Source organism: Myotis davidii, unplaced genomic scaffold (genome assembly GCF_000327345.1).
Source record: "Myotis davidii unplaced genomic scaffold, ASM32734v1 scaffold609, whole genome shotgun sequence".
In the NCBI taxonomy this organism is placed as follows: Eukaryota; Metazoa; Chordata; class Mammalia; order Chiroptera; family Vespertilionidae; genus Myotis; species Myotis davidii.
In genome coordinates this window covers 21,814-26,636 of record NW_006300164.1, presented here as the reverse complement: position 1 = coordinate 26,636, position 4,823 = coordinate 21,814, and positions in this window count along the sequence as shown.

Below are 4,823 nucleotides of genomic sequence, written 5' to 3'. Positions count from 1 at the left end.
GGGTCCCTTCAGCAGCCTGCCAGGCTGTGAAGACCCTGGAGCCTTGGGGTGGCCCCAACCTCAGCCCCTGTGCTCACCACCACCTTTGGGGCAGCCACAGGCCCCTGGTCTCCTCAGAGGTGACCTTGCCCAGGGCGCAGGCTGTCTTTGCTGGCGGAAGCCGGTGGCTGAGGGTTGGAAATACACAGACATTTTTAATGGAAGCAAAATGGGGCAACGGCGTCATGGCCATCCGGGATTGAGCTCAGGTGAGGCAGGGCGGGCGCTGTGCCCATGTCATGGCAGCCACAGCAGCCGGGAGGCAGGGGGGCGGCCTGGCCGTGGGGGGCCTGCGAGGAGCCCAGGATGCCAGCTTCCTCCCTGGGCAGGAGCACAGGCTCTGGCCCAGCTGGTTCTGCGAACACCCCACGTGTGGGCACCTAGCGGCTCCCAGGGCCTCCTCAGCTGACGTCCTTAATCTCACACCAGGAACCAGGAGTCCTCAATCACCAGCTATTATTTAACCAAGCCCGGCCCGGGGAGCTGGGCCACCCGGGGAGGCTTGGGGCTGGCGTACAGCAAGGTGTGAAGTATTATGAGACCTAGAGACCTCGCGAGAGGCCGCCATTACTGAGGCCGTTCGTACTGCGGTGCCTCTGCGAACGAGGCAGCCCATATGGGGCTGGTGGCGTTTACTGAGGCAGCCAGTGCGCTGTAGGTTACTTATTACTAGTTGCCGGGCTGCTGGTAACCAGTCCACTAGGTTAAGGATGACCACGTACTAATTTCTAGGTCCCTAATTACCTGGTATTGGTTGCCAGGTCACTAGGTTACAAAGGTTCCTAGTTGCCAGCTACTAGGTTACTAGCTACTGTGTTCCTAGTTAGTACCTACTAGGTTGCTTGATAGTATTTATTAGGCTAATGTTTTCTGGTTACTATGTTCCTGGTTACTAGTTTCCAGGTGACTGTTTATCAGTTGATTAGTTACGTGTTACATCTATGCATGTGTATACTTATGACAGAAACCTTAAAGGGAGCTGTCGGCCAATTCCTTTTAGAAAAAGTATCCTCTGCTCCCCTCTTGTGGCCTTTTAAAGAATAACACCTCCATCTTCTGTCCGTGGTGCTGAAATTGTAGCTGATGTCCTGTGAATTTGATGAAGAATTGTACCCCCCCAAAACACAACTAGCCCTGACCGGTTTGACTGAGTGGATAGAGCGTCGGGGTGCGGAATGAAGGGTCCTGGGTTCGATTCTAGTCAAGGGCATGTACCTTGGTTGCGGGCACATCCCCAGTAGGGGATGCGCAGGAGGAAGCTGATGGCTGTTTCTCTCTGATCTATGTTTCTCACTCTCTATCCCTCTCCCTTCCTCTCTGTAAAAAAATAAATAAAGTTTTTTTTTTAAGAAAATACAAACAAACCAACAAGCAAAGACCACAGAAAACCCTAGAAAATCATCGAGGCTGTCCAGGGTGCAATTATTCCCCCCCGCCCCCGGTTGTACTGAAGTCACGGGTCTGAATTTTGCACCCCTTCCAGTCCCAGCCCTGAAAGGGAGGCTTTGGCTGCTGCAGTGACATGGGGAAGCTGTGCGTTCAGTAATTCAGTCGGTAACCTAGAGGCTGCCATGATTGGAGCAGTCAGTCCTGGGGAGGCCGCCGTTCACAAGGCAGCCAGTACCGGACAGGTCTCCTTTCCTGAGGCAGCCAGTAACCAGGCGGCCGCTCTGATTGTGGCAGCCAGACCCTTGGATGACACCATTATGGAGGCAGCCAATGTGTGCAGCGAGGTGCAGGGGTATCGGGAGAAGGTGTTTTTCCCGCTCGACTCAGCAGCCCCTGGAGAGGTCTCATTTACTGAGGCAGCCAGTCCCCTGGAGGCTGCACTGATGGATGCAATGAGTAGCCTAGAGGTGGGTATTCCTGAGGCAGTGCTTCCCCTGTAGGCTGCTGTTATTGATGCCACCAGTAGCAGGGAGGCTGTGACTGTTGATGGCACCTCCAGATGCAGGGTTATCATGGGAATGTGTTAGTACCGTGAGAAAAAAAAATCAATGTAAAGTTTTTTGTTGAAACACAGTGATTTTTTTAAAACTATTTTTTTTTATTGATTTCAGAGATGAAGGGAGAGGGAGGGAGAGAGGGAGAGAGGGAGGGAAACATCAATTATGAGTGAGAATCATGGATCAGCTGCCTCCTGTACCCCCCCCCCCCCAACTGTGGATCGAGCCCACAACCACGGCATTTGCCCTGATTGGTAATCGAACCAGGGACCTTTCAGTTTGCAGGCCGTCACTCTACCCACTGAACCACAGCAGTCAGGGCTACAGTGTGTTTTTTATTTTATTTTTAAATATATTCTATTGATTTTTCACAGAGAGGAGGGGAGAGGGATAGAGGGTTAGAAACATTGATGAGAGGAGAAACCAAGATGGCGTCTCTTGCATAGTCATGTTTGCTTGCTTGTTTTTTCTCTCTCTCCTCCCCCTCCCTCCCTTCCACGTTCTGCAAAAAAGTGAATGGGAAAAACATCTCCTTTGTAAAGAATTAAGCAAAACGTACACATGCAAAAAGTGCAAAGAAGGAAAAGATTTGTAGGGTGTGAAAAAGCAGCATACCCGTAAAGAAAGGCACCATGATGAGCAGAGCATTCATCTCTGCTGATGTTTTTCAATGCAATGTGTCTATAAGATAAAAATGAAATGTTTGAGTGTCCCTCAGGTGCCAAGTTCCTGACACAACACGATGAAGCCACTCTAGCAGGGTCCTTGCAGGGTCTCCCAAGCCAGCACGTCAGGGTTGAGGCTCTCGGGGGCGAGGCCGGGAGGAGTAGGGGAACGCAAGGTGTGAAGGAGGCGGGAAATGGACAGAGGAGGGTCCTGCAGGTGCTCCTGTCTACTGCCTTGTGTCGCTGCTCCCAGAGTCCCCCCCCCCACTGAGAAGATGCGAGCAGACTCAGCTGGTGTCGGTGACCGAGGGACACACAGACGTAGGGACACACACACCTCGATGCCGCAGTGGCCTGGAGAGGTGACTTCCCGCAGGCGCAGTGGCCTGGAGAGGTGACTTCCGGGAACCTGTGGCCAGGGTGCTGGTTCCTGGTATCCTCCCGGAGGCACCTTGTCAGTGATTTTTGACGCCAGAACCCGGTATTTCATTTCCACACACAGCACCTACTTCATGGTGACTCTGTCCAAGACACAAGACCTCTTTGGGCATCCATGCACACAACAGTTGTTTGGAGAGTGATGTCAGACTTGTTCTATCTAGTTATTGTCTGAAAAATAAATCAGAGCCAAGCAGTCATCTGTGTGATGTATTAATATTTGTATTATGCAAACACTGTATTTTAGAAAATGACATTTCTCATACAAAGTTGCCTTCCTAAGTGTAATTAAATGAGCATGTTAAAAACTTTGTAAGTGTGAGTGCTTTACTTGGCAAATGTTTAGAAGCTAGGTAAGTATGAGTGTGTTTCACTGTCTAATGAACTGTTGGTAGTCATGTGCTATGACCAAAGCCGAATCTTTGTTAAATGACTTTCCCCATTGTCGAGACAGCCTGCATGGTTTTCCTTTCATTCTATGTTATGAAGCACTAGGCAGAAGGTAGAAGTAGAGTTGTGCCGGGGTCCAGCCCCAGCGGTCCAGGGGTCCCCAAAGGTGTGGATGGCATGGGCGAAGAATGAAGGCCACAGAGACAGCGTTGAGATGATCAGCATCATCAGGTTCTGTGTTTATTGCCCTGTTACAAGTGTGTTTATAGTATTTGATTCTATAAGCATGTGTCCATAGTTCCATCATGGTATGTTTTGTGTCCTCCTTTGACCTGTGAAAGGTTCTTGTTTTATGTTTACAGTTTCTTATGTGACTTTTGGTAAAAATCTCATTTCTATGTTGCTCTGCTGATTTTAATCTTATGTATTGTCTATGTTTGTACATTCTATTGTACATTCTGTGTTCCATGATCAGGGCTAGTTTGTTATTTGTGTTCTATGGTTCCTATTGTATTGCTCCACTGTGAAGCTATAAGTCCAAACTGGCAGGAGGTTTTTGTATTGTATGTCGTAGGTCAAGGTTGTGTAGCTTAAGCATGATTGTTGTTAGGTATGGTGATGAACGACCTGCCTGGCAGTTTGAAGTGTTTGTGGTTGCCTAGGCCGCCTAAGATTTTTGGATAAAGAGGCTGCCTGCATTGTTTGCAGCGGTATTTCTTTTTTTTTTTTAATATTTTATTGATAGCCATACTGGTAATCTTCCTTGGGACTGCCCTGTGTTGGCGAGTTTTTAGGGGTATAGGCTTTGGTACTTCCTCTGGTTGGTAGACCCCTGGGGATGTGGGCCTAGCAAGTCCTAAATTTATTGCTGACAGTATTAGTCTAAGTTCCTCATAAATGGTACTTGGTATTTCTGTAACACTAGGGGGTTTTACTGATTTATTCCCTTCCCTAGTCCCATTAATCCCTAACTCTGGGGAAACATTCCCAGCTGGGGAAACAACCTTTTCTGGGGAGGTGGCCCTGGTTAGAACACATAGCACTAAGAAGGGGAGCAAACATATTAAAAATAGTATGCTATATACACCAGGTCCCTTGGAACATATGCTGTGCAGATGTTTCTCCCTGAAGCGACTGTGTCAAGCAGCAAGGATGGAATGGCTTCCAGCAGAGGGAGGGAGAGAGAGAAACATCCATGTGAGAGAGACACATGGATTGGTTGCCTCCTGCATGTGAGGGATCAAACCTGTAACCTAGGTACATGCCATTGAGCAGGAAGGAAACCCACAATGCTTTGATGTATGGGCTGATCCTCTATCCCAGTGGTTGGCAAACTGCGGCTTTT